Below are 24,301 nucleotides of genomic sequence, written 5' to 3'. Positions count from 1 at the left end.
AAGTGAAGGTGTGCGTGTAATTGGGGAAGGGCATGTAGGACCTTGTAGATCATAGTGGGGACTTGAGCTTTGTCTGTGAATGAAATTGGGTCACTGCCCTGACATTATCCCCTTGTCAGTTGCTTGTCCTGCTGCCTTCCAGGCCTGCCATACAGACACGGGACCTATAGCAACATGTGAGAAGAAAGGGCATGAGTAGAGTGTGCTTCCCAAAGCCTGTCCCCAGCTGGAGGCATCTGGGCCTCTCCTCTGTAGGATATTTCCTCCACCATGCTGGTTGGGTCTATCTGCTCACTCACAGTTTTCTCATTGTTTGTGTCTGGTTCTAGTATTTCCTGTACTAGAAGTCCCTGTACTTCTTGGCATTGGTTCAGAGGAAGGAGCCACAGTGGGATTGGCAACTTGCTCAAAATTTCTGAGCATGTATTTATTATGTTGGTAAACAGAAAAAAATATTTGAAAATAAACATTATACAAATAATTTGCTATAAAATTGAGGCACTGTTAATCACAGAGCACCACAGGAAACCTATGGTAAATAATCTGACTGGATGAACAAAAAAGACAATCTGTGTAGTACTGATATTTTTTCAGCAGCAGTAGTTAACTTCTGCAAATTTACACCTGCAAAATGTAACCTGAAGTGCACTCAGAGTGTCCTGTAAGGAAAGCTACCAGGGGGACAAGACCCAACAATAATATTCAGGGATAAGAGCTAACTTTATGAAGATAGCTAGGAGAATAGCTGAGAAATCTAAGCAGTTTACTCATAGTTATGCAGTAAAAGTGAGGGTGCAGAGTCGTGCTGGCATCAATCTCTGACCTTTCTCACTAAGAAATTGGAGATAACTCCCCAAAATGGAGCTGAGGGAACACATAAAGCTACCTAATCCAGTGCTCCCTCCAGAACCCCTAACCAAAGCTCAATAAATTCCTTCCTTTATTTGACTTAAGGATTAATTTGAAGTTAAAATAAGTGAGGAGGATCACTAACTAGTCTTCCTTCCCTTATGTTCTGCATATTCCATGAGAAGGGTGAGTACTTGAAATTCTATACATCCTAAATATTTTCCCACACACTTGCATTGTGAATATGCCTAACCTAGAGACAAAATATTTGAGAATGTGGTTACTATGAGAAATGTAATTACTGAAAATATCATAGAATATTGGTAAAGAGCTTTTCTCTATGAAAACCTAAAGATGAACTATGACCTTGACATCCTCAGCACTCACTTAAAGCTAAATTGTGTAAGTTCATGAAGCAGTACGACATAGTTAACATAAAATATGTCCAGACTGAGGTTAAATAAGGTTGTACTTATATGTCTGTGCCTTGTTATTACCTAGAGATTCAAATAAAATACTGAAATATCTGGTTTCTAAGAAAAACATCTTCTTTGGGCTGAGTAGAAATATTTTTTCCAGCTCCTTTGTGAGAGTCAACCATCAGTTATTTCTGCACTTGAACCTCCTGTTAGTATTCAGGAGGCCAAAATTTGCTTAGTTTTAGGATCAGATTTGTACTGCCCTTTTCCATGAAAGAAATAGAAAAATCTTGGAAATAAAATGAAAGATAATGATCATGTTAGACAAATAGCGATTTTTCTACATGAACACTTGAAAAAAAATACAAGTTTCCATGAATGCAATTTACTTTCATATCTAAGTAACAGCACATATGCTATGTCAATGGTAACAAAATGGAGAAACTGGATAGTCTTTACCTCTATCTTGGAAAACAGCATCAACTTTTTCACCAATTCCAGGGAAGTCATGAATTATCTCTCTGGGATAACCTGCACCCATGGACTGCATGTTTTCATCATACCTGGTTAAAAAAATATATGTTGGGATGTGTGATAAATGTAATAACAAAAAATAACACTTAGCATTCATAAAGAACTTTTCATGTATCAGTCACTGTTCTAAGTGCTTTGAGTGTACTGATTCATTTAATCTTCACAACGAATCTGGGAGGTAGATGCTATCTTTATCTCCACTTTGCTGAAATCCAATGGCTGCTTAAAACAATTGTGGGTGGGTGCATCATTGGTATAAATTAATAGGAACTTTTAACTGGAAAGAGTCCTGTTTCAGTAGGGTTATGGGAGACTCAGACAGACTAGACCATCCCTAAAGAGGCATCAGCTCTAAAAATCTGATTCAAATTTTATCTCAGCCTCCATCCTTTTAAAAAAATCTCCTTTTTGAACACAATCCTACAAGTCCCTTGCCTTCCAAGGACAGGCGTGGTGTGATGAAAACAGGCAGGGGACTAAGTGACACACAGCCTGGCTGCATCCTTTCACAGAATGAGGATGGAGTTTCAGCACAATTCGAGAATAATTTTAAAAGGCAACTCTCCTTCCACTAAGGAGGGATCTGATGCCCTAAGAGCTCCAAGTGTCTGTCTTTACCTCCAATACTCACTGGGGACAAAAGCATGAATGGCAGCATCGATGTTCTTTACCCTTCCAGGGAAGCCAAAGGAGCTGTAGATGTCCCTGGGGTATCTGGACAGTATCTAACCCACCTCAGCAACCCAGTATTTATTGCTTGTCAAACAAAAAATGGCTATGAAACGATTTGCCTGGGACTCTGGAAGACACCAGGCAGGGTTTCCTCCAGATGTTCACTTCATGAGAAGTAGATGGGGGGACTTCTCTGGTGGCGCAGAGGTTAAGAATCTGCCTGCCAATGCAGGGGACACGGGTTCGAGCCATGGTCCGTGAAGATCCCACATGCCACGGAGCAACTAAGCCTGTGTGCCACAACTACTGAGCCTGTGCTCTAGAGCCCGCGAGCCACAACTACTGAAGGCTGCATGCCTAGAGCCTGTGCTCCGCAACAAGAAAAGCCACCGCAATGAGAAGCCCACTCACCGCAATATAGAGTAGCCCCAGCTGGCCACAACTAGAGAAAGCCTGCGCACAACAACGAAGACCCAATGCAGCCACAAATAAATAAATAAATTTATTTTAAAATAATAAGAAGGGGATGGAGTGTTTTGTTCCAAAGTGAGGTGCACCCGAGTAGGGCATTTCTCTCTAGTGTGACTGGCTCACTTCTCCAGCTGCACAGGGAGTGTGGGTGAGCACGAGTGGTCCTGCAGGGGTGGGAGGACAATGCACACTTCTACATCTGACTGGAAGACACCTCCAAGCTCTTGGCTAGGCTGGATCCTGGCAAAGGATTCTACATTTGTTCATTTAGTTACCCCAGAATATTAATTTATCTTACATCATGAAGGCAGAGTATCTCTGCACAAATACACATTACCACCTCACAAAAAGGCAGTTTGAAACTTTATATATAAATCCTTATTTTCATGATATACACATTAAACCGATCTTTTTCAAGATTCTTTACTTATTTAAACCATTTAAAATTATTCATGTTACTTTGGTGATAGGGTCAAATGTCTCTATATTTTGTGCATATAAAAGCCAAACTCCTGAATATTTTTAAAGAGCTGAATGTTTAGCATAATGAACACAAAGCCAGTGTTGGTTATTGGAATATGATTGGATATGGCAGAATCCAAGCATTTTGTCCACCAATTCACTGTAGCTCATCTATCCATGTGGACAGTGGGTGGGGGAGTCACTCCATTCCTCCCTTAAAGTGGTAACGTATATTTATGGACTCTCTCAGAATACCAAAGAACAAGTATTTGTGTTCTATTTCTTATAAATGTGGCATCATATCTATATCTATATAGAGAAATCTGTATATAGATCTATAGATATAGATGTGTATATTGACCCAGGCCAAATTTCCATATATATATGTTCTACTTCTTGTAAATGTGGCCTGAGTTGATATAGATATAGGTATATATAGACATTCATATAGATATAGAAACTTGGCCTGGGTTGGTAGATAGATAGACACAGAAATAGAGGTATTGATACATACATATAGATATACTGACCCACTGACCCAGGCCAAGCATCCATCTAGATATATGTTCTACTTCTTGTAAATGTGTCCTGAGTTGGTATCACTCTCTTGTACTCTCTTTTCCTCTCTCTCTCTCACTATATATATAGGCCATTTACCTACATTATATCCTGTCTCACAGAAGTCCTACATGGAAGTGGATGAGAAATTGAGGTTAGATTGATTTCAGGAGGCTAGAGGTGGTGTTCAAGGCTAGTAAAAGGCAAAGGCTGCTCAGAATAAGCTCTTCTTTTTTATGATCTTTCAGCTGGGAGTTTTGTTGTGTTCATTTCACAATCATAGATACTGGAGTAACAGCACAGCAGAGACTTCCACGTGGGCTGACGGAAGTGTTTCCAAAACTACAGAAACCAAATGGAAGCATCATAGCAAGCCAGCCCTGGGCAATAATAAAGGATTCTACAAAGACTGATGCATGGAAAGAACCGTCCTTGTCAGTCTCTGTAGCAGACACCGTTGATGTCCAAATCCCTGGACCCATCACCAAAGTTACAGCTTCAGCAGATGGTCCCCATAAATCCCTCTCAGCCTTGAGTTTTCCCCAGCCCCAGGAGCAGGCTGGGCCAGTGCAGCACCAGCCAAGGTGCTGACTAGTTGACACTTTCAGGAACATCCTCAAACAGAGAGGGAAAATGTTGGTGAAAACACCTCAGGTCCCTTGCCCTTTGGTGGGACAGTTCTGAAGTATGCCCTGTGAGGACTTCGAAGGGTCTGAAGTGGGACTGGGCCACTGCTGGCCACAGTGGTAACCCACTTATGGGCACACCCCTGTTGTCTCTGCTCCCTTATCTGTCTCAATTCCTTACTCTTTGACTATGCCTCAGGGATCACCTCCAGACCAACTATGTGCTCCCAAATCCTTGTGTCAGTACCTGTTTCAATCTTCCCCCAAGTGGCTAAGGACCTTGTGCAAATCTGTGACCATGTCCAGATTTCAGTTCCCTCAAGGGTAAATGTCAAGGTCACAGGGAATGTTCTGAGGGGTCCCTTTCATTGCCATATTCCAACTGTACCTGAACTCTTCCTGCCAAATGGAACTTTTCCTTCACACAATATTTTAGAGAGGATTTTCATGACAAACTAAGAGCTTGCTATTAAAACAGAAGATGAAGGAAGAAAGGAAAGAAGAAAGGAAGGGAGATAGGGAGGAAGGGAGAAAAAAAGGAAGGAGGGAAGAAAAATTTAACATCTTCCAGTATTGATCCATGCATATCTATATTTACCAATACAAATGTAAATGTATTACAGCAATATCTGTCATTATCTTGCATTTCTTTCTTGTGTAGGTACTGACACACAATAGTAAAAATCATCAAACATTTTATAGAATCAGGGAGACTTGCTGACTCCCTTCAAATTCCTAGTAATTTTCATCTTTTGGAGGACCAAAACTATGAGAAAGCATAATTTGTTTCTCAATCCTTCAAGGTATCAGTTTGGTGGGAAGAGGAGGCCAGATCCACAGGTGTGAGGGGGAACCTCAGCCTTTTTGAGTCTACACACTTCAGAAGGAGTTCCAGGATTTCTGTTCCTCTCTGGAGGAAAGCATGATATGTGACTGCCCATATCTGCCTGAGGGGGTGTCCTCATGAACTCAGGGGGATTCTCCTTGCAATGACTTCTTCCCTTCTCTGGGGACAGAGGCCTGTCAGGATCACAGGCTTTGGGATAGTCATCTTTTCCAGGTTGGAAGGGGAGATACATAAATGGTGTCCTTCCTGTCTGGGATCCAGGCTACATTGCCCTCAGCATATTGTAGTGATCTTATCTAAGTAGTGTTATACAGAACAACCTATTTTCTCTAACTCACTAACATGTTTATCATCCTAGAGAGGGAAGTAGTGAAAAGAATTGCAAAATCATTTCTCACCCCATTGCTAATAAGCCTGTGGTCTTTAACAAGGCAAATCCTGTCTGCCTAACTCTACATATTTGTATGTGTGGTAGTAGTTGAATGAAGTCCTTATAATATCTTTTACTTCATGAATTTTTTGAAGATTGAATACCTTACCTGTGATAAAAATATTTTGAAGAATAAATCATTTAATGCAAATGCACTATTATGAAAATTAAAAATCAAAAATATATTACTAGAGTGACATATAAAACATTTAATGAAATGTCAGAATAACCTAAAAATATGTCAGTGTTAATGGTGATTTTTTTAATAACTGCTTTTATTTTTTTAATTAATTTATTTAATTTATTTAGTTTTGACTGTGTTGGGTCTTCATTGCTGCGCTTGGGCTTTCTCTAGTTGTGGCGAGCAGGGGCTTCTCTTGTTGCGGAGCACAGGCTCTAGGCACGCAGGCTTCAGTAGTTGTGGCTCTCGGGCTCTAGAGCACAGGCTCAGTAGTTGTGGTGCAAAGGCTTAGCTGCTCCGCAGCATGTGGGATTTTCCCGGACCATGGCTTGAACCCGTGTCCCCTGCATTGGCAAGCAGATTCTTAACCACTGTGCCATCAGGGAAGTCCCTTAATACCTGTCTTTAAAGACGGAAAATTCCCCACGAATTTTGGTTACAGCATCAAATGTTAACTTGCTATCACAGGTTTGTGGTACTAGTGGTTCTTGCGGCTGGATGGGATTTTTGGAAGGTCCTCAAGAAACGAATAAAGGTTCTGAAGTAAGGTTAAGCTGGCATATTATGTTAACACAAAAACACTTTGAATGAAGGCTCTGTCTTAGAAAACATAGCTAATAGCTGTTTATTTGAAATGCATATATAAACCAATAATCGCTTGTGCAAGGTGCTTTTCTTTGTGCTCACCATAGATGGCCTGGATGGCATTGAATTGATGTCCTTCTGAGATAGCCGGACATCATCAGGGTAGATATATCTGTGGTACATCAAAGAACCAATGTCATCAGTGTGAAAGAATACAAGGGAATGGCCCAGTTCATGTGAAGCAGGGTTGTCAGATTTTCCTGTGTTACTACTTTTAACAACATTTTCCCCATAGATGCTTGAACATATTTGATCCACAGGGATAGATTGCATTTAATTATCCATTCACATATACATTCATCTACTCAACAGATATTTACTTAATATCTTCAGTATTCCAGTCACTTAAGGTGGAGAGAGGAGAAATGGGTCAGTACATTTTCCATGGTACTTTGAATTTGTGCTATAAGAGATTTGTACAAAGTGCACGAAAGACAGACATTAGTTCCCCTGGAAGACTCGGGCAAGGGGAGACAGTAGAGTTAGCCTGGCTCTGTGGTTCCTGACCTGCATTAACCTTCATTCCTCCTCTTGGAGGTTTGTCAGATCTACATATCCATACTCTTCTTTAATCTTTATTTTTTTTTAATTCAATCGCTTCAAAAATAACCTCATTCTAAGCAATGATATCCGTGGAAACATGATTAGTATTTTGATTTCACATTCAATATTATCCCTGTACTACATACAATCATCTGTGCCTACAGTGGTTTGCTTTCCACCCTTTGGGAAAAACCTGAGGGTTTCTCCTCCCTTCTCAGCAATCCAACCTCCTTTTCTGAGAGCATGAACTCAACAGGCAAAGTAGAGGGAGCATTCATGCTGTATTCTTCCTCTTCCTCCTCTTTCCTTCCGAGCCCATTTGATTTCACAGAATTCCACGGGCTTTACAAATCTCTGCCCTCAAACTGGTGACCCCAACATTACCTTGTACACAGTAAGTACAAAGTAATGGACTCGTGTGGACTTCCAATGTATGATGGGTAAGAATTCATTTTGCTCCCTGTCAATTTAGTGTTTAACCACAACTTCCTCATCTCAATGGAGTATTACATGAGTGCAAGCAGAAAAGGGGAAGTGAATGAATTTCTCAAAAGAAATGAAATCTTTTTTTTTTATAGAGTACTTCCGATGCCTGCAAAGGCAAGGGACATCAGAAAAGGAGGTATTTTCTAGGACAGGTGGCACACAAGCCATTTTTCCCAGCCCAGGTGAGGGAGTATGAGCACTGAGTGGAGGGGCTGTCACCTCAGTTCTTCTGGTGCTTCCAGCCAGGGATATCCAGTCTCACTCAGTAGCCACAGTGATAGGAAAGGGGACCCCTGGTGAACTCAGGAAACCATGATTGTGGTTTAATAAAGACTCATACAATAATAAATCTAAGGGTTATTCAGTATAGTGCTTGGCAACTAATTTTTTTAATTGCTATACACTTTGCCCAAGCAAAATCCTTTGTATGTATCCTCCACATAGATGAAATTAAAGCAGTTTTACTCTGATTGAGGTGGAGTGGAGGTTGGTATACTTAGTCCTCCACTTCTAACCTCTGGTCCCTCACTCCCCCGCTGCCACAGTCTTTGGGATAATTGCTCATGCTAGAGAGCTCTAATGTGTGAGGGCATGTGCTGACTGCTGACTTTTTCCTTAAATAGTTAAATAATCTCCAGTCCATTCTTGTTCTTGGTGTTCTTCACTGCTGACAGTGTGGAAGCCCTCATGCTACATTCCTTCCTATACCATACGTTCCATCTTAATATCAACTATAGAATGTTCTTTTATGCTCAGAAATCCAACTTAATTTGGTTCTGTTTCAAATTTTCAACTCATTTTGAGGTTGAGTTTCTTTTCTAACTGTTTTAAGCAAATCTTGCCAATGGTCTTTGATCAGAAGCATTCATCATTTGATGTGTCATGTTGAGGAAGCTCCACCCCATACCATCTCATCATATTTTATTTACTCCTTAGTCAATCATTTTCACATGATAATTGACAGTTAGTGAATACCTACTGTGTGCTGGGTGCACTCTCTGAGACTTTGTATATTTTGTGCATTTAATCCTTACAAGACTCAGCTGGTAGAATATGGAATTTGATCCCATTTAAAAAATAGTAGGAAGTTGATGCTCAAAAAGTTTAAGTAAGTAACCCAAGATCACAGCACAGTTGAGATGTGGAAAAGGCTGCTGAACCCTTGTCAGTCTGACCCTAGAGTTCTGGTAGTCTTCATTCATTATGCTCCAGTGTCCCCAGGCCTGAACACATTTGCACATTCTAGAAGTTCTCACTCCTAAGTGACAGCAAATATCACGAGGAATAAGAATTGGCACAATTATCTCCCACATTCCCATGAGACTAGGGAAGAAGACTTCCCATGGCACCAAAGGTCTGATGCCATGTGTTCTTACCCTACAGTCCTCACCAGGTCTTTACTTCACATGGTATCCTTTTAGATTTTACCATGGAAATCTCCAGCTGGAAGGAGATTACTTAAGAAATGAAATCACACTTGATATGTGATGACATGGTCCAGGGGAGGCAGGAGGGCAAAATGAAACTACTACATGGAATTTGTAACCAGATTGACTTTCGTTCAAATTTTGTTTCCACAGCTCACCAGCTCTGTGACCTTGGGGAAGTTACTAGCTGGTAAAGTACAGATCATAAAGGTTAGAATGTGGAAGGTGTGCTGTAAGTGGTAGACCCCTTCTCCTTGCCTTTGCTTGTGTAATGTGTGGCATTCCATGTTTCCTAAGACTGTAAAAACACATGGGCACAGTTTAGATTTATTCTCCTAGTCTCAGTGCTCTTATCATCCTTCTGCTTGAATTTCTGGGAAATTCACTCCTCACCTTAATACTAGATGCAGTATCGTTTGGGTATCCCATGGGTACAATATTTGCTCTACCTTGCTTTTTCTGCCTGAATTCAAAGGCCCAAATGTTGTTGTATAGCTTTCATTAGTGGAGCACTTTGCAAACATTTCATTTAATTATCTAAGATCCCTCTTTAGTTTTTTTTCTTAAAGGACAGAATTCTTATTTCCATTTTATGATTTTCCCCTAAAGGAACTCCTCTGCAGTGGTCATTAAGACATTCGCAGATATTACTATCTCATTGGGAGGGGTTTCATGAAGATGAAGGAGCTGAGAGAACCATCTCCCTCCTCACCCAGCTGCTCAAACAAGATGCTGTCTGAGGTCAGAATTTGTCTCTCACTGCTAGTCTGCTGCCACCACCACCATTGATGGTAAAATTGATTGTCACTGTTGGCTAAAATTAGGCAGACAGTAACAATGCTGCTGCAGCCTGGTGCAAGGGAGCCATATTGCAATTCTTGAGAATCAAGGCAAATGTTCTGTCTACTGGCCGTGAAAGATGATAAAGGGCCCTCTTTGACCTACTCTAGTCAGACCCCACTAAGCCCTCTAGGCCTCAACCTTGGCGTCCATTCTTTTTTGGGCCTGCATTGTCCAGTTGTAGCAAGAATCTTCTTAAAGTCAGATTAGCAGAACACCCTACCCTCTATATCTCTAGGTATTTGATTGCCTTGGTCCGCCTTCAGTAAGAATCCTGTCAAGTCAATTTAACCAGAATCTCCCTCAACCTTAATGCTTCCTTTTAATAATTTTCTATCCACTGACATCCACACTGCCCTTTGGCTATAAATCCCCCCTTGTCCATGCTGTATTCAGAATCAAGCCTAGTTCTATATCGTCTCTCCCCCTATTGCAATAGCTCTTGAGCAAAATCTGATTTTACCATGTTGACTGCTGTCCAGCTCTGATTTTTTTTTTTTAAGGAAGGAGAGGTGCCATAAAATCACCCTTGGGCCCTCAAAGTGGGCTCTTACTCAAGCCTCACTGTCCCACAGGGAAGTGCGATGATTGAGCTACTTGCTTCTAGGATCCTGTAATCCCCAAGGGTTGCTGTGGAAAGGTCCCTACTGGTTTAAAGTGTGTCGCAGCCAAACTAGAGAGACCCAAAGGACTGCAACTCCTGTTGAGTCACCCTCACTTTCCCACTTTAATGTGAATCCTCTGGACCTCATTCCTCCCTCTATTGTCTCCCACTGTCCAGGATTTCTCATTCAAATTCACCTGAGATCAGAAATGTTTGTGCTCCTCGGATACACATTTGCGCCTCAGGGTGGTCACGTGATAAGAAGCAAGTTGCTTGTCTGTACCTGGAATCAGAAGTCTTTCAGAAGATTTTATTATTGCTATTTCATTTGCTCTGGTATTTTACTCCATCTGTTAGTAATTTTCTATTTTTGCTACATTAATCAATAGCTTTTCAATGAAAATTTTTTCTCTTTCTTCCCCTTCTTATCCTTGTCCTCTTTAATCCTAAAGGAAACTTTCTAGGAACGTACTTCCCCTTCAAGCTACTTCTCTGTCTCTCTTGTTTCCTTCATAACAACATTTTTTTTGCACGGAGAGTTTATACTCCCTCCTTCCATTTCCCCATCTGGTACTTAGTAGATGATCCATAACTATTGACTGAGTGAAGAAACAGATGAAGGGATGGATTTTTCAGGTTCAATTACTTGCAAAAGTACCTTACTCTATGATTAGATTAGTTTATTTTATCTTCTTTAGGATAAATAATTGCTTAAAATATCATAGAGAGAATGAGTGTATGTTGAGTGAATGGTCTGAGTGAGACATTGTACATATGGATTGATATCCTTTCCCAAGATCATTTCATGTCAGCTTTGACTGCACGCTTTGTTCATTTTCATGCCAACAATATTTCCTCTTTTGTGTAATTTATCAAACAATCAGTAAGATATGCAGATTTATGGCATATCAGTACAGACAGAAACCACAGTCCTCGTACAAGCCAAAATATCTCTTAAGTGTAGCTCTTCCTAAGAATTTCAAACCAAAATGGCTTGTAGTATGGTTCAGCTGAGAGTAGTCAGAACCAGCCCCCAACCCTGTGCACAAGGGTTTGAGATATGTGAGGATGCTCAGGACACCGCTGAGATCTTTTTCATGCTGCAATGACCAGACTATGACTTGCTTGTTTGTGTGTCTTTGATCGTATGATTATCTCTTATCTTCAGATCTGTTTTCTGTGAATCATGTTTAGATGACGAATCAGATTATGTTCTGTTTTGCTAAATTTGCTTCTGTTTTTTGACGAAGAGGAATATTACACAATACAAAAAAACTACAAGATTTGTATGCATTCTATTTTTATTTTTCTAGGCTATTCATTTCTCAGTTCTAATTTATTATAATGCCAACTGGTTTGATCTATTGTTTTTCTTCAATTACTCAACACTTGATCAAATGTGCACTAGATGAAAGCAAAAATATTTAACATCTGTAGGGCTTTACACCTTTTACAAACATGATCTTAAGTCTGTCTTTGCAACAATCCTATAGAGCAATTAGGGCAGATACTATTAGTCACATTTGATAGATAAAGAAACTGTAGCCCCTCACTGTAATTAAGGTACTTGCCTGAGATTGCACAGCCAGCAAGTAGTGGAGGAAGGAATGAAACTCGGGTCTTTGGAGCACAAAACAAGAAACCAAGCTCTGAGTACATATCAGGAAACAATGCAGACATCTTGGCTTTTGAATGAATTGTTAAGGGAAGATAGATGATTTAGTAGCTTCACCTGTTTTCTCTTTGCTTATTGTCTGTGTGTGTTTATTTGTATATGCTAACCATTTTTTCTTATCTCTCCTTTCCATTTTTATTTTAAATACAAGTTGTCGAAAGTCAACTTTACCATTTAGTCTTTAGGTAAGAGATATTCTGTGACAGGAGTAATACGTACAGACAGCAATGGATACAATTACTGTTGGGACTGTGTAGTTCCTCGTTTTGGGGAAGAGGTTAAGTACTTCTTCACTTGCAAGAAGGATAACTTCATCTTATTAGGTGGAAATAAAAATGTTTCTTCATTGTCGTATGAAAGTTCAACTATGTGTAGAAGAGTACATATGGAACCTGAGTAGCCAATGAAATGGACCAAGCCATTTATCAATTCATTGCTTGTTAGATACACATTTACCCATCAGTGCTTGTTATACAATAATGGAGATGATGCCAGTAAATAGTTCTCTTTTGTTGGCTAGCATCATGTTCAGTTGTGCCAGTAGTGGGCTCAGCAGGGACATTGGAAGAGACCTCTTCAGTCTCTTTTCTTGTTTCTGGTGTGCTTCTCTCTCCAGGTTCTGCAGTGTGTGTGTCCTCCCCAGTGCCCAGCTCCTGTGGTGTGTACATTCTCCAAGTCTGACTCCTGCTGATATGACCCAGTGACCAGTAGTTTTCCATGACATTCCTTCAGTTAGGTTTGCGGTAGAATGCCTCCCAAGGCTCCTCCTTGTAAACAGTATCCCATGGCACCCCCTTGGGCAGCTTTCTAGAAAGTCCCTGGAAAGTTCCATAAAGTTACTTGTGCACCACCTCAGCAACTTCTCTACCATCCAGTAAACTGCAGCCACGTCCTCTACAGTGAGGTTTGGATTGAAGTCTTCAAGTGAGAGAAATCATTTGGAGCTCTATCTCAGCTGTTGACATAGATTGTATCTGTTATTCATGTATTCTTTAGAGTTCTCCTTACTTCTCACTGGCCAATCTTTCATGACTTCAGCCCTCTTTTATAGTTAATAATTCTTTATATTAAACTTTCCCTGCTCAAATTACTATACAGTTTCTGTCTCCTCTTTGGACCCTGACTGATAAAACAAGTGTATGTTTTCCAGGAAATTTTCTCAAGAGTACAGTAATGGTAATGCCATGTTCAGCCTTTACAGTACTAATTTCCATAAATCCATTATCTCTATTCTCCTGAGCATGCCACATTCTGGGGGACTTTATCTTGACTAGCTAACTTCTTATTAACGGTAACAGATCTTGGCAAAATGGACATGAGTTTTCCACTGGGCATTCTTTGGAGATTTAACTAAAGAAAACTTAAAGGAGTTGCATGTTTATATAGTTTGTTAAATTTTGGAAAATACCACTTGCTGTCTAATAGTTCCTGTGATCTGTCTGACATTCTTCTGTGGGATCCAGGAGAGATGATAAAATTGAATAATCTCCAAACTTTTTCAAACACTGAAACTTGACTAAATATAAATATTGTTTGGGGTTAGAGATAGAAAGTAAGGGACATGGAGAGGAGATTCTAGTTCTACAACCCACATTGTGTAAAATTTTTAGAGATTCATGCAATATCAGGAAGTGGGTTAAATATGGTCTTTGTGTTTCCCATGGAGTGATTTTTATCTCCAAGTTCAACTGAAAAGGGAACTAACTTCTAATGTTTACCAACTTCTCATTACTATTTTTATGATATTACCATTATTTTCTATACGTATTGTTTATATGCAAGGAATTCAAGATGGTACCTGTCACAAATACATGCTAATATTTTAAAATAATTTTTTATTTATCTGCATCTATTTTTATTTAATTTGTAATTATTATGATTTTTAATTTACCAAGTAATCACATTGTAAGCTAAAGGACAGAGAATTCCTATAGTCCTAAAACCCACAATTATATCTTAAAATATCAGTTATTAATGGTGGGTAAAATTGGACCTCTAGAAAGGCCAGTGCCCTCCACCTCAGGCAAAGCATGGTACCTGAGGAAGAACAGATCCAGACTATGCTCTCCTCAAAGGAAGAGTAGTCTGTTCTGGAGCTGAAGATGTATAGAAAGAGTGAATAGGGCATAATGATTTTCAGAGAAAACCCCTCCCAGGCCATGGCTAAGATCCCGCAAGTGGCTCTCTCCATGAAACTGCACAAGCAGATTGGTGGCTTATTATTCTCCCTGGCTTTGTAAGCCCCATCTGAGATCATAGTTACTTTCAGCTTCTGCATATATGTATATTAATGGCTACTTATTTGTGTATCTGCATATCTATTTCTATATTTCCATACACACATATATGAATATATAGGTGGGCACTCTGTGTGTGTGTGCATGTGTGTATGTATACATATATACAGACATATATTTATGCATATATATTTTTGTTTTCTGGGGATAGATGAATTTAAAAGCATAATAACAGGATAATTTATTGAGATACTAGTTTGTATTACTTTGCCTTCTAATTTTTCCAAAATTTGTCAAGAAGGAAGCTAGATGTTTTGTCATCTCTAGACTTAGATTGGTTTCCAGGATAGGAAGTAAAACTCCCTCAAGGTAACATGTCTCTGCCCTTTGGAAATCTCAAGACCACCTGAATATCTAATCCCCCATGTCCTGCAGTGGAAGGGTTGAGGTAAAGCTTTGGAAAAGCATCAGAGGAGGAGGAGCAGCCCTTCAGTCTGGAGAATCCTGCTCCACTTTCCAGCTCAGTGGCAACTATATGTGGGAAACCAAGATCCAGAGGACATCTGTGGCATGATGAGAGAAGCCTGTTTCTCACTAGGCACCTAGAGGAAAGGTACCAGTTGATCTTTTTGGCAGGTGAGGAAAAATCAAGACTTAGATTATCCTCCCCAGTTGGGATGGGAGCGACACAGCTGAACTGACTTCAAAGTCAATGTTCTTTCCGGGTTTTGTGCTTTGTTCCCTAAAGTAATGACTTTGGGTCTGAGGAGAGCTGTGCATGTGTGAGGATGGAGGTGGTTCTTTTACACCTTCCAAGCAGCAGCCTTGAAAAAGCACAGGATTAGATTCAAAGGGTCTAGGTTTGAGTTCCAGCTCCTCCATTTATATACTTCGCAAATGTGGAGAAGTTCCTTAACCTATCTGATGCTCAATTGTAAAAAGGAAATTATAATGCTTCACCCACCAAATTTTTTAAAGCGTAATTATATTGATGAATCCTTTGTGAGTTGTGCTAATAAAAACTATAATTATTATCATTTCCCTAATAGATTTTCTCTGTGATCAGGTATATAAAGGGGAAATGTTGTACATAAGGTGTCTTTCTGGCATAAAAAGAGAGAATATAAACTAAAGTACTAAAAACATAGAACACGTATCATAGAACCCCTGAGTGATTGACACTGTAAGTAGCTTCATTGTAAATGCTGAATAATTTCATAATCATAGGCTCATAATTTGTTGGATGGAAGGCAACACTTTGAAGTAAGAGGATTAAGATTTTGGGGAGAGGAAGATAAAATTTTGAATCCTAAGTCTCTTCTCAACTATGTATGAAGAACTTTGCCAGTTAATCTCTCTATGGAGATTGGTCTCCTTGACTGGAGAATAGGAAGAGTGATAATAATATCTTCCAAAAAAAGGCTTTCGGGAGAGTTAAATGGAATAATGTGTGTGATGTATCTGTAGTTCATGGTTTGTCACACTGAGGCACATTTCTCAATGAGTGCTCATTCTTCTTAGAGTTTCAAGAGATCTTTTAAAAAATCATCTAATTAAACTCCACGTGAAAGATGGGAAAATTGAGAAATGCTAAGTTGTTTTACTTCTTAGAAACAAAACAACTGGAAAATGATTCAAGGAATAGAGTGAGAGCATTCAAAGTGGATTTCAACTTCCTAAAGGAATGTAACTCTTGAGGAAACTGCAATGAGAGAAAAAGAGAAAAATATTTTCAGCTGAATTCACATTATAAACTACACATTGAATCATGTCCTTTATCAATTTAAGAGCCTTGCCTAGGAGACAGCCATGTGGTCAGCTGTTCCTGCACAGTCATCATCACCACAAGTTAAATGTGATTCTAAAAATAATTGCTAAAATGGCATGTCTCCAAGAGGAACAAACTGTGCCCTAAAGTCAAATATCTTGCATAATCAAATTTTGGTTTAGCTAATGACAATGTAATACCACCCCATTAATCTTGTTGGGAAAGCTTTACTGATATAATCACTTAGAATTCAAATTCTGGATATCAACGATCTATCACTGCCATGTTCATGCTCCAGGGAAGACTCTTCCCAAAGAGATGTGTTTACAGCTGACCTTGCGGGGATCAAGTTTGTACAAATCTTTAAATATCTCTGCGGCAGATAAAAAAATATGGCCTCAGATTTTTGGCATTCTATTCCCCCCAGCTTTTGAAAGGTCTATGTCCTTTCCTCTTGAATCTGGGTGAATCCTATGACTGCTTTGATCATTAGAAAAAAGCAAAAATGACATAGTGCCTTAGGAGATTGGCAGCCTTCACTTTCTGTCTCAAAAATCTACCTTTGGGGCTTCCCTGGTGACGCAGTGGTTGAGAATCTGCCTGCCAATGCAGGGGACACAGGCTCGAGCCCTGGTCTGGGAAGATCCCACATGCCGCGGAGCAACTAAGCCCGTGAGCCACAACTACTGAGCCTGCGCGCCTGGAGTCTGTGCTCCACAACGGGAGAAGCCGACAGTGAGAGGCCCGTGCACCGCTATGAAGAGTGGCCCCCTCTCGCCACAGCTGGAGAAAGCCTGCACACAGAAACGAAGACCCAACACAGCCAAAAATAAATAAATAAATAAAATTTTTAAAAAATCTACCTTTGCTGAGGCTACATGCTATTAGGAAGACCAAGTCAACCAGATGGAGAGGCTGCATGGTGGGGGGGTCAGGCTGTTTCCGCCCTTCCAGCCAGGCGCCGGACATGTGAGTGAAGAAACCTGCAATGACCAGCGCCAGTAACCATCTGACTACAACCACATAAGAGCGTGTGAGAACTGCACAGCTGTAAACAGTTAACCCACAGAATCATGAGGGATTGTCAGTTTAAGCAACTAAGTTTGGGAATTTGTTTTGTTATGCAGCAATAAACAACCAGAAAATCTCTCTTGATTAAATCTTTGGGAGGCCAGGTCATTCCTTCCCCTGCTCACTTACTGGAATAATGTTTGTCTACTGAGTTGCTGAAGAAATGTATCATGTAGTAGAGGGTAGTTTGATGTGCTTCTTAGCTGACTGAGTACATTATTTCAAAATTTATATCCTGCTTGCTTCAAAAATAGATTTGATGCCATGATTGAATTATTATTGAATTAATAAGTGTGTAAACGAATCATGAAATAAATAAGGTAAGGTTAGTCATGAACTCTGTGGAGGCATTTAACTCAACTGTCATATATATTAAATAAAATTTCATGGTCTTAATTATAAGTTGAATGCTTCATAATCTTCTCTCCAAAATATATATCAAAAGTGCCTACTCTTTTTTTATATTTTTTAAAACATTAATTAATTAATTTTATTTTTGGTTGTGTTGGGTCTTCGTTGCTGTGCTTGGGCTTCTCATTGCGGTGGCTTCTCTTGTTGCAGAGCATGGGCTCTAGGTGTGTGGCCTTTAGTAGTTGTGGCTCATGGGCTCTAGAGCACAGGCTCAGTAGTTGTCATGCACAGGCTTAGTTGCTCCACGGCATGTGGGATCTTCCCGGACCATGGCTCGAACCTGTGTCCCCTGCATTGGCATGCAGATTCTTAACCACTGCACCACCAGGGAAGTCCTGCCTACTCTTTTCTTGACTCTAACCAAACATCTTGGGACTCCCCAAACATGACACGTCATCTAATATCTCCATGCCATTGCTCATGTGGTTCCCTGCACTTAGAACACCCTTCCTCTCCAAACTGGTGTCTTGACAACTCCCACTCATTCTTTACTCGAAGATCAAACACTACTTCCTGCTTAGGCTTAGAGACCCATTTATTCATTCATTCAACAATCATTTATTGAGAACCTACTTCATGTTAACTATTGTGCTCTTGAGCAATTTAGAGTGGTAAATAATTCAAGGAAGTTGCATCCTGATATGAGACAAATTTGAGACACTAGTTAGAGAGTGAAAGTATTTTGTGAGCGCCTGGGCATGATGTAACACATCTGGGAGAACAAAGGGAGCATCTCAGAGAGGTAGCTCCTGAGCTGAGTCCCAAGCTCAAGGAGGTAGCTGGAAAGCAAGGGAGAAAATGTGTAGGGGAGAGCTTTTGTGGTTTGTTTGATTTTCTGTTTAACCAAGTCAATCAAATTGAACTACAGAAGGTTTATTGTTAAAAGTTTTCATGGCAACAAATAATAAAAGTACTTTGAAGAACAGGTAGAAAGGGAAGGTTTCCCCATCTCCTCTCCCAACTTTTCCCAATTCTCCCTGTTCCAGTTGCTGGGATCTCACTGTCTCTATCAGAATATTAGCCTTGGTGTTAACAGTTAGGAGTGTTGAGGATTCATCTGTTACAATACAGTTAGATGCATAATTAATTTTTAGACCTGACTTTCAGTAGTCTGAATGCCAACTACATCCAGAAAGTGCTTCAGTCAGTAGAGCTCCCTGATTTTTTCCCCTCTGTGTAATGCATATCTTTACTTGTACATTATAGGCTAGTGCTATTCAAAGTGTCCTCTTTGCTGGTCAAGGAATGGCTTGTTATTATTCTATAATGAGATAAGTACAAAAATGGGGAATAAGTGCTTTGAGGCTCTTCTAGAAGTTTGACGGAGATTTCTGTCTATTGAATCTAAAAATTGAGCACTCAAAACTTTTCCATTTCATTTTCTTAGTAATTACTTTTTATTGTATTTTACAAAAGTATTGGTCGATAATTTATTGGAAATTTAAGAAACTGGTCCTTCACAACCAGTGGTTTGAGAAGCACTGCTTTAGACCACAAGGTCTAAACACCTTCTAATACTTTAATTTCTCTCTACCTTGACCACCTCAGTCCCCCTTACTTTCTAAATTCTTGCTCTTGATTTTCCACTTAAGTGTTTTTTCCTCTTGATGGCCTCCCATGACTCATCAGTATTGGCTATTGGGATGGAACTTCTTCTAGGTGATCCCACAGCTCTGTGTGCTTCTGCCATATGGCCAAAGCACTTGTGATTGTATCACATAGACTGTTCACTTCTCTGTATCCCTCTAGAGAATATAAGCTCTGGAAGAGCAGAGGCATGTCTGTAAAGCTCTATGTCCGTGTCTCATATAATTCCCACGGTACAGTAGACTTCACTGAATATCTAAGTGAGTGGGTTAGTCAATGAATGAAGGAGTAGAGGAGGAACAACTGCCATCCAACCTCCAGGAACCTGTTTCATGCAAGCACCTCTTTCTCCACTTAGAGAGCAGTCAGGGCTTGCTTCTTAGGTAGATTGGCTTGAACTCTCTCTGCTCATGGTCTTTGAGGCATAAAGACCCTTCCACTAGGTTTTCAGTCTCACTCCGGGGCTTAGGATAAAACTGCTTTCCAGGCTGCTCTCCCCTCCCTTATCTCCAGGTTGCTTCCTAGATGGCCTGGCCCAGTGTAACTTCCTAATGTAGTCCTAATTATGTCATCTTAGTCTTTTCCTTCTTCACTTTGCCCCGTCACCAATTCACAGACTTCTCCTCCTTAGGTTTGTTCATACCTGGATCATCTTAGGGCATTTCAAATGTGGTTCACACTTTCTTGTCCAAACCTGTACTTACTACCACCAGGTCACCTTTTACCTTCTCTCTGTCCATCTGTCTCTCTGTCTCTGTCTCTGTTTTCTCTATCTGTGTGTGTTTTGCTCTGACTCTACTATTTCTCTGTCTCTTACAAGTGTATTTAACATCTGAACCCTAATACTTGTCAATAACAAGAAAAGATTTTTATAACTCAAACACATCAGACTTGTTATCATTCATAATTTCATTAATGGTTACAAAAACTGTGTATTACTTGGTGCCTGGATAAGAAGGTAAAATAGAGAAAGACAAAGAAAAATACCCCAAATCAAGCAAGGGCATCAATGGCCAATTTTCCCTACCATAAAATTTTGCCTTTGAGCTCACCGTTGATGCAGTCGTACATCTTTCTATGTCACAGGTATCATTGCCAGATTTGGAACTCCAAAAAGTGGTGAGACATTTCTGCCTTCAGACCTTCTTGAGCAGGATATTTTACCTGAATTATCGGATAATTATTATGTATGTGTGACTCCAAATAAGATCACTCACTGTATTAGATATGTATTACTGGTTTAAAAATTACTTCAAACTTAGTGGATTAAAACAACACACACTATTTCCATTTCTGTGGGATAAAGTCAAACCATGGGTTTTCTGGGTTTTCTGTGTAGGATCTCAAGGAGTCACCTGGAGACTTGACTGAGGAAAACCCACTTCTGAGCTCACTCAGGTTGTATTTACTTACTTTCTTTTGTGCCTCATCACCACCATCCTATGGCTATTTATTGACAAGTCCCTGCCTATTCACAACCACAACACCCTTCCATCTCTCCAAAGCTAGAACCACTTGATCCCTTCCTGAAGTTGCAGCCATATATTTTCCAATTCCTGGAACCGAAATTGACCAGAGGTAGGAATCACTAAAATATCCACTGCACATCTTTTTGAGAATTCTTCTCAATTCACCATTACTGCTGGTCTTGTCATAACGTGGGAGTCCAAGTCTCTTTAATAGACTTTGACTTTAGTTCGGAATAGTCTTTGACTTTACTTCGGGTAACTTATAGTCTGTCTTGTCTTTCTTCTAAGAAATACTTGTTCTAAGACTGGGTTGGCTATGACTGGTCTCCTCAGATTTAAGCTATCCCACCCTCACCCTTGCCTCATAATTTGGGGCTTTATTCTTGAACTAGAGGTTGGGACCCAGGTACCTAGTCGCATCCAAACTTCCAAGTGCTTGTGGCATGCCTCTCTGTCTGAATTTCCCAGTATTTATTAGCTCAGAGTGTTCTCCAATGACTAACTTTTAATTAATTAATTAATTAATTAATTAAAACATCTTTATTGGAGTATAATTGCTTTACAACGGTGTGTTACTTTCTGCTGTATAACAAAGTGAACTAGCTATACATATACATATATCCCCATATCTCCTCCCTCTTGTGTCTCCCTCCCACACTCCCTATCCCACCCCACTAAGTGGTCACAAAGCATCGAGCTGATCTCCCTGTGCTATGTGGCTGCTTCCCATTAGCTATCTATTTTACATTTGGTAATATATATTAGTCCATGCCACTGTCTCATTTTGCCCCAGCTTACCCTTCCCCCTCCCCGTGTTGTCAAGTCCATTCTCTACATCTGCGTATTTATTCCTGTCCTGACCCTAGGTTCTTTATAACCTTTCTTTTTTTTTTTTTTTTTTTTTTTTAGAATCCATATATGTGTGTTAGCGTACAGTATTTGTTTTTGTCTTCTGACTTACTTCACTCTGTATGACAGTCTCTAGGTCCATCCACCTCACTACAAATAACTCAATTTCATTTCTTTTTATGGCTGAGTAATATCCCATTGTATATATGTGCCACATCTTCCTTATCCAGTCATCTGTCAATGGACACTTAGGTTGCTTCCGTGTCCTGGCTATTGTAAATAGTGCTGCAATGAACATTGTGGTACATGACTCTTTTTGAATTATGGTTTTCTCAGGGTATATGCCCAGCAGTGGAATTGCTGGGTCATGTGGTAGTTCTATATTTAGTTTTTTAAGGAACCTCCATACTGTTCTCCGTAGTGGCTGTATCAATTTATATTCCCACCAACAGTGCAAGAGGGTTCCTTTTTCTCTACACCCTCTCCAGCATTTATTGTTTGTAGATTTTTTGATGATGGCCATTCTGACTGGTGTGAGGTGATACCTCATTGTAGTTTTGTTTTGCATTTCTCTAATGATTAGTGATGTTGAGCATTCTTTCATGTGTTTCTCGGCTATCTGTAAATCTTCTTGGGAGCAACGACTGTTTAGCTCTTCTGCCCATTTTAAGATTGGGTTGTTTGTTTTTTTGATATTGAGCTGTTTGTAAAATTTGAAGATTAATCCTTTGTCAGTTGCTTCATTTGCAAATATTTTCTCCCATTCTGAGGGCTGTATTTTCATCTTATTTATGGTTTCCTTTGTTGTGCAAAAGCTTTTGAGTTTCATTAGGTCCCATTTGTTTATTTTTGTTTTTATTTCCATTTCTCTAGGAGGTGGGTCAAAAATGATCTTGCTGTGATGTATGTCATAGAGTGTTCTGCCTATGTTTTCCTCTAAGAGTTTTATAATGTCATCCTTATATTTAGGTCTTTAATCCATTTTGAGTTTATTTTTGTGTATGGTGTTAGGGAGTGTTCTAATTTCATTCTTTTACATGTGGCTGTCAAGTTTTCCCAGCACCACTTATTGAAGAGGCTGTCTTTTCTCCATCACATATTCTTGCCTCCTTTATCAAAAATAAAGTGACCATATGTGCATGGGTTTATCTCTAGACTTTCTGTCTTGTTCCATTGATCTATATTTCTGTTTTTGTGCCAATACCATACTGTCTTGATTACTGTAGCTTTGTAGTATAGCCTGAAGTCAGGGAACCTGGTTCCTCCAGCTCCATTTTTCTTTCTCAAGATTGCTTTGACTATTCAGAGTCTTTTGTGTTTCCATACAAATTGTGAAATTTTTTATTCTAGTTCTGTGAAAAATGTCATTGGTAGTTTGATAGGGATTGCATTGAATATGTAGATTGCTTTGGGTAGTAGAGTCATTTTCACAATGTTGATTCTTCCAATCCAAGAACATGGTATATCTCTCCATTTTTTGTATCATCTTTAATTTCTTTCATCAGTGTCTTATAGTTTTCTGCATACAGGTCTTTTGTCTCCTTAGTTAGGTTTATTCCTAGGTATTTTATTCTTTTTGTTGAAATAGTAAATGGGAGTGTTTCCTTAATTTCTCTTTCAGATTTTTCATCCTTAGTGTATAAGAAGGAAAGAGATTTCTCTGCATTAATTTTGTATCCTGCTACTTTACCACATTCATTGATTAGCTCTAGTAGTTTTCTGGTAGCATCTTTAGGATTCTCTATGTATAATATCATGTCATCTGCAAACAGTGACTATTTTACTTCTTTTCTGATTTGGATTCTTTTATTTCTTTTTGTTCTCTGATTGTTGTGCTAAAACTTCCAAAACTATGTTGAATAATAGTGGTGAGAGTGGGCAACCTTTTGTTGTTCCTGATCTTAGTGGAAATGCTTTCAGTTTTTCACCATTGAGAACTATGTTGGCTGCGGGTTTGTCATATATGGTCTTTATTATGTTGAGGTAAGTTCCCTCGATGCCTACTTTCTGGAGGATTTTTATCATAAATGGGTGTCGAATTTTGTTGAATTTTGTCGAATTTTTTTCTGCATCTATTGAGATGATCATATGGTTTTTCTCCTTCAAATTTTAATATGGTGTATCACATTGATTGATTCACATATATTGAAGAATCCTTATATTCCCAGGATAAAACCCACTTGATCATGGTGTATGTTCCTTTTAATGTGCTGCTGGATTCTGTTTGCTAGTATTTGGTTGGGGATTTTTGCATCTATATTCATCAGTGATATTGGTCTGTAATTTTCTTTTTTTGTGACATCTCTGTCTGGTTTTGGTATCAGGGTGATTGTGGCCTCATAGAATGAGTTTGGGAGTGTTCCTCCCTCTGCCATATTTTGGAAGTTTGAGAAGGATAAGTGTTAGCTCGTCTCTAAATGTTTGATGGAATTCACCTGAGAAGCTATCTGGTCCAGGGCTTTTGTCTTTTGGAAGATTTTTAATCACAGTCTCAATTTCAGTGCTTCTGATTGGTCTGTTTATATTTTCTATTTCTTCCTGGTTCCGTCTGGGAAGGTTGTGCTTTTCTAAAAATTTTTGTTTCTTCCAGGTTGTCCATTTTATTGGCATATAGTTGCTTGTAGTAATCTGTCATGATCC

This window comes from Balaenoptera physalus (assembly GCF_965194825.1).
Source record: "Balaenoptera physalus genome assembly, chromosome: 10".
Classification (NCBI taxonomy): domain Eukaryota; kingdom Metazoa; phylum Chordata; class Mammalia; order Artiodactyla; family Balaenopteridae; genus Balaenoptera; species Balaenoptera physalus.
The sequence above is the reverse complement of the archived record's forward strand: the minus strand, read 5'-3'. Positions refer to the sequence as shown.